Source organism: Bactrocera tryoni, chromosome 4 (assembly GCF_016617805.1).
Source record: "Bactrocera tryoni isolate S06 chromosome 4, CSIRO_BtryS06_freeze2, whole genome shotgun sequence".
Classification (NCBI taxonomy): Eukaryota; Metazoa; Arthropoda; class Insecta; order Diptera; family Tephritidae; genus Bactrocera; species Bactrocera tryoni.
The window spans coordinates 1,427,790-1,440,452 of NC_052502.1; the positions used below are offsets into that span (position 1 = coordinate 1,427,790).

At 40.1% G+C, this 12,663-nt stretch overlaps 1 non-coding gene across 1 annotated transcript; it reads left to right on the top strand.

The window, feature by feature from the left end:
• Positions 1-10,435: 10,435 nt before the first annotated feature.
• Positions 10,436-10,507, top strand: Trnaw-cca. The gene has a single exon. It is a non-coding gene; the product is annotated as a tRNA-Trp (tRNA).
• The last annotated feature ends 2,156 nt before the right edge of the window (positions 10,508-12,663 follow it).

Consider the following 12,663-nt stretch of genomic DNA (forward strand, 5'->3'; position numbering starts at 1 on the left):
CTCTGGATAATAGCGAATTCATCTGGCGATAATTTCGCAAGCCTTCAGCTCCTCCCTCCTTTTAAGTGTGTGTCCTTGTGGGCTATTTTGAGCTTGACGCTGTGACGTGAGCGGTGCGGCTGCCGCAACTCCGCCGTGCATTATAACTCATTACATAAGTGCATATGTAAATATATAAGTGTATATGTGCTTATGTATTATAATGATTTTTTGAATTCATGTGAGTGCGTTTGTGCTCATGGCACTTCGCCTACTTTTTGACTGCAAAACCGTTGGCTTATATAATTTGGACTTATGTGCAGTGCCGGAGCTGTTTATGAACATTTGCGATTTTCCACACTATTTTAATTTCATAGATATTACACACCGAAAAAGAGGCTTAAAAAGCTGCACCATTTTTTGCCCCCGCATAAGTATTGATTACGGACGGGAGTGAAGCCAGCAATTTCGGTGTTTACCTCACCAGTGTGTTTGTGTGTGTGCATTCATGTAACAAATATAAGTTTTTCGATTATTTTAGTGTGCACACACACACACGCAATTGGCAGCCAATATGTCCTCATATATATTCATAACTATCATGCAAAACCAATATTGAAATTTGAAAGCTCCACTGCGAGGGGTTGATCGGCATCACACACACATATGCACATGCACACATTGTCGGACGGAAATGAGGTGGCGTAAGTAGAAATTTGCTTTGCAATTGACGCCGCGCACCCCGGCTCCGCGCGCGGCATGCCACTCACAAATTGACTAAAAATCTAAAATGCATCTAGGCTGGTTGGCCGCTGCTCCCGTCCGCTTCTGGCTGCTGTCTGATTTATTGCGGTTCATTTATCGCCTCGCGAAAAAGTCATACAAAAGTGCGGCATTAACTTTTTCAATATGCGCTAAATGACGTTCGTCGGGGGCAAGAGCGTGGACCCAGCGGGGCGGAGAGCAGGCGGGTGTGTGCTTATTTTGAGTGTATTTGTGTGTTTAATCGGCATCATTGTTATTTGCCGGATTCTTCACTACTCTGAAGTGGCAATAATTCATTACATTGATAATGTGTCTATCCGTGCGGCCATCCATCCATTCATCTATCTATCGCAATTGCATTTATTGTGCTCGCTCTGGACGAAATTTAAAATTTATTATTCACATTTTTATATTTTTCCATTTTTATTTACATTGGTATAATTGGATTTTTTTCGCGCTCAGTGAAAAGGTCATTGGTTTTCTGATTATCTCGCCTAGAAGGCATAATGCAATTATTAAAAATAATAATATGATTAAGAAAAATTCACGGTTCACTCAGTTTCCTCTCTGACTTGAACTTTGGTGTGATTAGTTGGTCTTGGTATACCCAAGAGGCTTTGGAGAAATGGGACCAGACTCATATTAACACATTAGTTGTTGGTGTTCGTTGATTACATTCCTGTATTTTCTTACCTCGAGTCATCTTTTTCACTTTCCTGCTAAACTTTATTTCACTCTGCTTATGCAGTTGACGTCGTTTTTGTTATTTCTCAGTTGCTCTACATGGCAAGTACGAAAATGAGCTTTCGATGAAAAGATTTAGTTAGCAACACCCAAAAGATTTTGAATTTTTATAGGCCATCTAAAAAAGCCAAGTCCTCTTACTCCATCTCAAACTTCCGAAGTAATTGCCTCTGTGCAAATTTTATGTATTTTTGGAGGGTTTCAAAGTGCCAATAGTACTACTCTGGAAGTTCGCTGCTTATTGAAATCTAAGAATGCTTTCGATGAGAAAATATTATATAAACACGATGCTGCGTGCAACCACAACGAAATATTGGTATAATATCTTAAAGAGTGCTTTACGTCTGGGGTAAATATGGGTATCTCAGTGGCGCAGCTAGGGGGAGCGAAGGGGGCCGTCGCCCCGGGCGCAACGTCTTGGGGCGGCAAAACGATATTTATAAAATACTTCAGAAAAATATTTCAACAACTTTTTTTTACAAAATTTATTATAAAAGATAAAGAGTTGTACACTCACTGTAATAATCTGAATAACAATGAAAAATATTAAGTTTTACTCGAATACTCTTCAGTCTTTGAATTTGTCTTATATCTTTCTTAAAAATAGTGATAGAACTTAAAGGTGCACTTTTCTAGCTTTGTCTAGCGACGTGTCATTCTCAAGTTACCCTATACTTTGAATGTAACAAACACTTTTATTTTTTCAAATTTTCAAAAATGGTAATTAAAAACTCCAATTCGGGCAAAAATTCCTGCAAATTGTGTCAAAAGTGTATAAGATGTAGGGCGAAAATGGGTTTTTTCTATCAATTTCCTCAAAAACCGTATTGTGAGAATTTTGGAACTTCAGAATTTGAGTGGCTTCTTGTTCGTAAATTGTATATACTTAATATCGAAGATATTTTGTAAAAATTCACTTTTGTTCGAACCACCTCATGAAACTTGTAGGTAGGTAGATAAAGGGGGGCGGCGGAACATCCTTGGCCCCGGGCGCCCGAAGTTGTAGCTACGCCACTGGGGTAACAACACTTTGAACTGGTTGAAGAACAATAATGTTTTAACCGTTATGTGTCTAGATAACTTGTGCGTCTTACACGCCCTTTCACGCACAGGCAGCAAGAAATGGTGTTTGTTTGGATCGACAATGTAACGGTACGGCAATTATGTGAGGAGCCTCATTGGTAGCAAGCGTTCGCATTCATCTCATTCCGACGAAAACATATTTGTTTTTTAGTTTTAGTTGTAGGGAAATATTTTTGTATTGATTTTGTGGTAGCTGCACCAGCTTTCTAAGAAAAGTTTTTATTGACTATGATGGCAATACAATATTAGAAAATTAAATGAAATACAAAGAGCAGCATGTGCGGGTGTTACGGGTGCAATCAGGTCATGTCCGACTGATGCGCTCAATGTGATCCTGCATCAACTACCAATAGACATTTTTATTCACAAAACAGCAGCTATTGCGGCGATAAGAATAAAAGAATTGGGAGGTTGGAATCAGCAGAACTACGGACATAGTGTAATTCTAAACAAGTTCACTATTAACAAATCAGACTACATTCTCCCAAAGCTGGATTTCAATAGAGACTTCCAGGTGAGGATACCATCTAGACGAGAATGGAGAAGAGGTTCAATGGTAGAGGAAGATACCACCTCAATCTATACCGACGGCTCCAAAATGGACTGCGGAGTAGGCACGGGGGTATTCTCCGCTGATCTACGCATATCTCTCTCTATACGTCTACCGAACTCGGCTAGCATCTTACAAGCAGAAGTACTAGGCATAGAAAAAGCCTGCGAAGTTCTATTAGAAAACCACGGGAATATACATAAAGCAACTATATTTACGGACAGCCAGGCGGCCCTCCTGGCTTTGTATTCACCCATGACAAATTCCAGTACAGTTCACAACTGTAAGAGAGCACTAAGCTCAATAAAAGACAAGCTCCAGCTAAACTTGATCTGGGTTCCCGACCACAGGAACATTTTCGGTAACGAAAAAGCAGACGAGTTGGCAAGGCAGGAGCTTTTCTCAATGAATCCAAGGCGGAGCTAATACCAAGCCCGCTAGGATCGATAAAAGGAGAGATCAATAGACAATTTCAGCAAATTGCAAACAACAGGTGGAAAAACATTACAAAATGCGTCATAACTAAACAATTATGGCCAACATATGACAGGAAAAGAACCAATGACTTATTAAATAGGTCAAGAAAAAGTATTTACAGAATAACAGCCACCACAACAGGGCACTGGCCATTTGGGGAACATGCGTCCAAAATGGGCTTGCCCTAGAACGACATATGCCGTGGCTGCGGAGTAGCAGGGAACAAGGAAACAATCTTCCACTTTCTCTGCGAATGCCCAGCACTAGCACAGATCCGACACAAAAAACTCGGAATCCACCAAGCACCAAACCTTGAATGGATTTCCACCAAAAGCATATCGGACATAAGTAGTTTCATCGAAACCTCAAAATGGTTTGAGAGAGAAGGTGAAACGTAAGAGCAGATGCAGGAATTTCTACGAATAGTGTATCAAAATGGCACATCAAGTGCTAATTGAACCCGATAGGGCTGCACTCCTACCTACCTACCTACCATGATGGCAATGCGAAATATGTGATAACAGTTTCAATGTTCTACAATGCTCTTCTCTTCTCTGCATTTATACTGGCACATAAAGCTTAAGTTTTGTCTGCCTTAGCTTCCGTCATTAATGTGGTACCTGCAGGGGGTTGTGGAAAGAAGCAATCACGTTCTAATGAATTTTGCTAACGGTTCGAACCTTTACTTGGGTTTGGCTTTATGAAAGTGCTCCATAGTTTCTAAATTGTTTTTCATATCAGACGGCGTGCGGTCTATGGAATTTCTTACCATTGGCGACTCTTCAGTGTTCTCGCAATATTTATAATTTTTTCAAATGCTTGTCTCAGTGGTAAAAATTAATTTCCATGCTTCCACATTCTTTTCTCTTTTTCAAAAACCGTTAACGTTTAGACTATAATTCCTTAAATATTTATTCCACATAGCATACAAATAGTACTAGCAGCGCCATCTGTCGCAGTTATTTCCTCGCTATTTATTTCAATTTCGATAAGTAGTTATTGAAAGATCCAAGAAGGCAACATTATTCTTGTTTTCTTTGCATCTATATTCCCCATTCTCATCCTTTATATGTACATATGTCAGATGCAACTATGGGAATATAAATGTTTTACTGTGCTTACTGTAATTCTGAAAAACACTGGCTTACGGAAGGAGAATATTCATTACACCCGCCAAACAGCTTGGGCCACTACTCATTCGCTCACTCGTTCGCTCACGTTCGCAACAGCCCAGCCGCTCGCTCGTTTGCCATTTCAGTTGCTCTAATATCAATCGATATTTTTTTATTTATCCAATTCATCAAAAAATAAGTAATTATAAACTTTCCATTTTTTCCTCATCGTCTTCTTCTTCCTTTGCCTCTTTTGTTGCCTTTATTTCTTGCTTTGCAATTCGCTCATAATTCGAATGGTTTGTGGCATACATAAGCGTATGTGCGCGCGTGTATGTGTGTGCTAGTGAAACAACCCTGAAAAGTTGTCGTAGTAAGTACAAAAACTAAACGCGTTTCTATTCAGGAATCTACTTACAAGCTCCGCACCCCCACCACCCTACCACCCATAGCTGAATCTGCCCGTCATTACTTTGGGTAAAATAGTAGCTGCAGTGCTTGTTGTGTTGTTGTTGTTGTGGGTTTGTGTTTCGGCTGAGCGCTGTGAAAGAAAGTTTCCGATTTCAGCGACACCTCAGCTCACAGTCGGCCGCCCTCTGCACCAGCGAAACACTTGCGCAACTTATAGGACCACTTTGCATTACGGTTTCGGGGGGTGGTGGGCTGTTGGACTGGCGCGTATGAGCGTAGTAATGTGAACAAGAAAAAATGTGGCATTAAGAATTTGAATATGAAGCGCAGAGGCGCTCACTAACGTCCCGCTCTCATCTGGTTGCGTTAAGCGTCAGCGTGGGCGTTAAGCGAGTGTTTGGGCAAACGTGCGCGCTGCGGCAGAGCAGAGTCAGCTTTGGTGGCTGTGCAAAATGCTAAGTTCTTTATTATTTTCCTTTCAAACATTTTTTATTTATACTCATTCTTAGCGGCTGGTGGATTAGAAAGGCGCTATTGCGTCTGCTAGAGCGCCTTCCACCACAACAACGCGCCCATACAAATGCTTTCCCAGTCATCATTTCAAGTTTGGTTTAACGAAGCTGGGGGTGGCAACCTCATGGCGCACATTTTGGCACATTTTTCATTTTTCAATTTTTTTTGGCGCTTTCACTAGTCATTGTTGTTGTCATATTGGTATAAAAATGGTTCTCTTTTATGCATTAAATCAAAATCAAAAACGCAACAACAGCAAAAACTTGTACATATGTACATAGCTCATAATACGAAATGAGGAACATAAGGAATGTGTAAAATACAGCAAGAAAATGGAATATTTCTGCATTAGAGACTCGAATAGTTGCTGACGGGCGAGGGGTAAGGCAGTTCACAGCCGATTGGTTTGTACAAATTGTTGTTGCTGAGGAAGCCAGTACAAATCGGAGGATGAGTATTGTGAGAACAGTGCGACGACAAGGCAACGCGAGGGAGAGGAAATGGAAACTTCTCCTTTAGTTAAGGATTAATATATTTCAAAAGTGTATTCGTTTTCCTCCAGTTTTGCTTTGTAAGCGTATTTGCTTATCAAAAGCGCAGACGGGTGCGACTCACGGGACGAATGTAGTGGGGCCTGCGGTGATTTAGTAGTAAGTTAAACCGAAAATGTTGAAGGTTTGAATGCAAAAAGGCCGAAGCAGAAGATGAATCTGCTCCTATTTCGTCAAAGCGACAACTAGTAGACCAGATAAAGTTCGCGCAGTATTTGGTGCACGGAGCGCAAAGTGGCGGGAATGCACCTAAAACCGCGAAATGCATACGCAGCGTCAGCGATGATTACAACGGCGTGGCATGGAACAGCTGGTCGCTGTTGGGTGTGAGTAACGGCGCACTATTATCGCTGACACGGCTGTGTTGCAACACGACATAAGATTTCGCACATTGCTTTCTGCGCTTCTCAATCGCTCGACTTATTTGCATTTGTTTCCACTGCCGTCTTAGTTAATTTAATAAATGAATTTGTCTCTAGCGGATACTGCAACGACGACATCCTTTTTAATATATTTTATTCAATTTGCCCCCACCACCACAGCATATAGACGCCAGCTACACAGAGGTGGCGGTGGCAGTGTAGGTGAAGTGGAGTGCGAGTCATCAGCTGAAGGCGCGCAACGCGGAAGTGCCGGCGCAAGGCATATCTAGAAGACGCCACAGCGGAAGAGCCGTATTTTTAGCCAATCACGCATACCCAAACGCAAACACATATGTTCGTGCATACATATGTATGTACATAAGTATATGTAAACCTGTAGAAGAGCGGGCATCTCTGATTGCTTGCTTACATTTTATTGTGCATAAATTCGACGGCGCAGCGCACTTTTATCGGTCAAACCTAGTGAGTTGGCAGGCTTGCTCATTTGTGTTCCCTGACGCTGTTATCGTACATATTTGCAATGAAATAATATTTGCTATCAGCCAACGTGTTGCTTTTATTTTCATTTAGAGTATGTGTATTTAATTCTTGTCGTATTTTGGCACTTTGGAATGCAGCGAAATAAACCAGAAAATACCGAAACAACTCACGCTCTAGTCTGCAGAAGCAAAAAGTGCAAAACCTTCATCCAATACCGCTGCGAAATCAGAGAAAATGCTTATGCAGTTTCAACATTTCTAAGTAGTAATTTAATAGTTGTCGTCGCCTTGGAACTACCCCCCTTTAGATCAAAGTAGTGCATAATGAAACCAAGTGATAATTGCTTTAAGATCTCCCGAAAACATTCTCCTACAAATGACTTATCCATAATATTTCCCTAAAACGAATATTTTTCCGCATATGCATATGTATGTCTACTCGAGCTGGATATTACTCAGCTAAATTCGCAACATCTGTCTTTATGATCACATGATTGCGCGAGCGACATTTACAGCGAGATCGGTGCAAAATAATCACAACCAGCGTGGCATTAACAAGGAAAATACAATTGAATTTAGCAACTGCTCCAGTTATGGCGAGCGATTATATTTTTCCCTTTATATACTTGTAGAGTTTGCTTTCCTGACTTGATAAGCGCAGTGCCAGTTGTCAAGATAGGTTCACTAATAACTGTGAGTGCCCAATTATAATTATTTGTACTGCTAAGATTATTTCGACTTAACTGTTATCAGGCCACTGAGCTAAATGTGTCGGGGCAACACATACTTCTCAAATGAAATTACATGAATTTGTTTTTGTAAGAATGCAATTTTAATCAAAAAAAGCAAACACCAAGTTCGATTATTGCTTCAATAAAAAAATCAAGATTAGATACCAAGCCGATAAGAATAAAAAACATGCAATACATAAATATAACTTTTAGGGAAGTAGCTGTCTTTTTTGATGGAGGGGAGCAGTTAGAATATTTCATCATAATTTTAACAGAATTCTAAAAACACAGGCAAAATCGCAAACCGATAACGGTATACTAATACAATATCGCTGCAGCTCATTGAACTCTCTTCGAAGTTAAAATATTCTCAAATAAAAAGTTCGTTTTCTAATTGTCTTCCATTATCAGTGGAAACGTAGCCAATATTATCGGTCATCAGTCAGTTTGCAGTCGTGAAAATTTCTAAATAAAATATAAAGTATGTAGCTGCTGAACCCTCCTTATCAGTGATTGGTACGAGGAAAGGAGAGTTCTTACGAATTGCCTAATTGAAGTTTATTTGTACGTGGGTTTCTCCGAGTGTAAAACGAAGTGCCTAGAGAAATCGTATTTCAACTTATAGAAAATATTTTTTATTCAACAACAATTTTCACTAATTAACGCTAACAAATTATAAAATTAATCCCTTATTTACAAAATAACTGAAATAACTGAAAAATACATGCTATATTATACCATTCATGTAAGAAGGAGGGCTTCTTTTCCTCAGGAAAAATATTACTCATGAAAAGGGTTTTCTTACTTAGATCGAACCAGCCCGAAAACGGCAAGATCTGCACTTCTTCTACAATGATTTGTGCAAAATTTTGGAAAAATAGAATTCAAATTCAGGAAAGAAAAGTGTAAATATGATGTAAGCTAAATAAATAAATATGTAAATAATAATGAGAACTCTAACTCAAGCTCAAGCAAGACTGAAAGCACAAATTAATCATGTTTATAATTGAATTAATTTTCAAGAGACTAAAACCTTTTCCACTACTAATTAAGAAAGTTCTGCAAAGTCTGGTTTTCGTGCTGTAATTTAGCTCTACGCCAGTGCAAGGGGCAGGACTGGCATATCGGGCTAAAGTCATGTGTCATTGGTATTTTTTTCCTCTACATACATAAATATACATACATTATATGAATAGGAATACGCATAAAACGATCACACTCGACTAGCCGCACAGCGCGGCGAACACGCCCGCACGTCTAATCACCTTCCCACCACTGGGTGGAGCGGTCGTGGACTTACTTATCACCTGTACCTTACGCCACAAATTCAAGTCGTACGCTCTAGGCAATCGGTGATCTCCAGCGTGCCAGTGCGAGTGCGAGAGCGAAGTGAGCATGAATGCGGATCTGCGTAGATCGCGGTTGGGTGGGACGACGCGAGAAGATTCTACAGCCGAAATAATATTTACATTACTCGTTGTTCTTATTGTTTCTGAGTTTGTTTTGCTGTTTCACTACACAATTCTCAGCACTGAGGTCGATGACTGCCAAAAACTTTTGACTTTGTTTGTTTGCACACGCTGTTCGTCCGCGGGTGAACCGCCTTTCGCCGTTCGCACTGCCATTAAACTGGAATAGGTACATATTGACACAATTGTCTTTGTTGTTGTTGTTGTTGTACACTCTCGCTGCAATGCCTAAATTTGTTTTTAGAATACAACGAACGTGTTTTGGCAATTGCCCTTCTTCGGTGCGAACGATTCTTAGCTTTTTTTGCGTGAGTAATGAGCTGCGCGCACTCATATGGGGGGATCGCCAGCTTAGCAGTACAGTCTAATTTCGGGGAAATAAATTCACAACAAAAGTTTGCATTTGGAAGTTTTGCTTGAGTTACTTTGCATTTTGACAATTACACTATTTATCCCGAATTTCGGCTGCCACGCTGAGGTTGTTGTTGTTGGTGTCATTATTTAAAACCCGAATTCCTAGTTTAGCCGGATGTAAGGTTCAGTGCATTCACGGGCATATGTATCTATGCATGCGGGTTTGTGTGTGCGCATATGGCTATATCAGACGACTCTCCAAAGCAGCGCAAATAATAAAATGCAAATTCTTTTTCGGCGCAACCAACCCAAAACGCTTTGTGAAATGAAAAATAAAAGCTGTGTAAACAAACGTCGCCTTTTACTGCATCATTCCATTTACTAGAACCGCATTATCTGCGCCTTTGTTTTGACGATTTGCAAAGCGACTCACCTCAGCTTCGCAATGAATGCCGGGTGAAAGATCCCGCTCGGCGGTGTTAAAGCGGCAGCCGCTGTCGGAATGGACGTTGGTCACTCACCGCACCGCCGCAACCAGAGTAAACAATGCACGTACATATGTATATGTGCGTGTGTGTCATAGAATTCTAATTTTGTACTCAACTTGTACGCTCGGCTATCGACAGCACTGTCAACATTATGCATATTTGTTTTTGTTTTTGTGTGTGTTTTATTAATTTAAATTGTTTGTATTTTAGTGCGCGCTCTCTCTTTGTTCTACTTGCTTGCTAGTTGTTGCTAATTTACATTCGCATTTGCCTTATGTTTGTAGAATTGAAAGTCGTTGTTTTTGTTTGCATGTCGCGGTACGCCGTTAGTTGATAATATATAGAGGACTCCGTGGCGCAACGGTAGCGCGTCTGACTCCAGATCAGAAGGTTGCGTGTTCAAATCACGTCGGGGTCAAGTATGTCAACAACAAATTTTTTTTTATTATTTTTTATTAGCTAAAGCAAAGGGCTTTATTAAGCCTTTTGGTTAAACGCTTCTTCTTGAGATATATTTTAATTATTAATTAATTTTATATTTACAAACGGCAAGAATATTTCAAGGCTTCGTTTCGTCTTTCCGCCAATTTTATCGATGGCCAAAAATCGATCATCTCCCTCTTGCCTCTGAAAGTTTCTGGCACAGTTAGAGTGGGAACGCACAATGCAGAAACAAAGTTTGTGCTCTTCTATTAGCAATTTTTGAATGGAAAGTACATGTAAATTTAAAAATGATGGCTGAGAAGGGTTCAGTTAATTCTTGGCAACATCGCTGAAATGTTACCATATCTGAGTCAATCTATTTTCTACGCTTGTTCTTCAGTGCTTACAAATTTTCGATACACTCACACCCATACTTCCTATTATTTAAATCTCACTCAAAGAGAGATACTATCAATATAGTTTCAAGAGGGCTTATAAATTGTGCCTTCAAGTGGTTCATATTTTCTTTGGTTATAACATTAAAAAAATATATCTGTGTAATATGTATATGTAATGATCCGATATCAAAACGAGTGTTCCAAAAATATAGTTTCTGAGGAACTACATAGCGCCTTAGAAATAATAGAGTGTTATATCACAGACATTACTATCATTCTATAAGATTATGATTCAATTGTTCTCGCACATTCTCTCCCTTGCTTTGAAGATTGGGTATGGCCGTTCTTACCAATCCTCAGACCAACAACAATATATACATATGTATGTATATTTAACTTTTATACTCTTTTACTCTTATAATCATTAGAACCTGTGTAACGTTGGTTTTAAAATATAATATATATGACTATGATTTGGCAGCTTGTATTACCAGCGAAACTTCCTCGGATAGTGCTGCCCATATTGGGGTCTGGGAAGAGGTTTAATAAATACAATGTACTATTTATTATTGTCTCATAAGTTCACTGTTTTACATCGGTGCATTTTTGAGACAGTTTTGCTATCACAATTCTTTCTGGTTAACGTCGCCTTTCAAAATTCAAAATTAAAAAGGCCATAGCTTGGCGAAAAAAGACTTATGTTTTGCACTTGACAATCTGCCAGAAGTGCTAGTAAGGGGTACAACGATCTTGCGGCCGTAGCATGCCTATGGCTTCACTTCCTCTTCACACAGTTTTCGTGTTCTGCTGCCTCAACGCATTTGCAGTTTGTTCCTGGCAGAGAGAGGTACTGCCGTGTGCTTTTAGTGTAAATTTGAATGTGTGTAGTGTTTGTGTGCGTGATTTTTTGGCAATTCTCTGCTCACATGTATTTGATGCATTTGCTTTCTCCACTTTTTGTGCCATTCGGTTCTACTAAGCACTGCGTCTCTTCGGTGCCGCTTGCCTTTCTTGCCACGTCTGGCGCACCATGCAACCAGGCACATGAGTAATTTGCTATTTGATACTTTTCAAAAAATACTTCTGCTGTTTGCTGCTACATCTGGCGACGCTGCAGCCTCTGCCGGTAGCTCTGCCGGCTTCGAGCGGAGCGCTGCCTCAGGACGAAGACGACAAGTCAGTAAGGAGAAATGTGCTGAAAGTTTAGTTCACAACTGCGATTTGCTGACGTGTGTACTCAACTTTTTTACCACCGCTGTTGTTGTGGTTGTTTTTAGTGTTGGAGTTTTGGCAATCCTGATTGCCATGGCTTTCTAGACAATCTGATCTGGCAGCAGCGCGCACACATACTATACCATATGTGCATGCTGTGTCTTTCGTGAATATGGAGGGCGATCCCCACATGTGCAATTGAGAGCTCCATCACCTTCGTTTGTATTCCTACGCTCCCTGCTTGTAAAGAGCTTCATTGTAAGATCATGCATTTTTTCGTCTACCATCTGTTGTTGTATTTCTCTTGTTGTTGTTGTTACGTATACATTTCCTATGTGTTTGGGGCAATGACCGTCAAAAATTTGCTGCTGCTGCTGCTCAGTACTTCAGCTTTGCAGCCCAAATGAGCAGCAGCAAATTAAGCAAAATAGCAACAGTAACAGTAACGGCAAGAAGCAGCGCTCAACTGTAAGAAAGCAACGATGCTTGTAAATACAAATAAATAAAAATCAAACATTGAATTGTTAAATATTATTTCAGC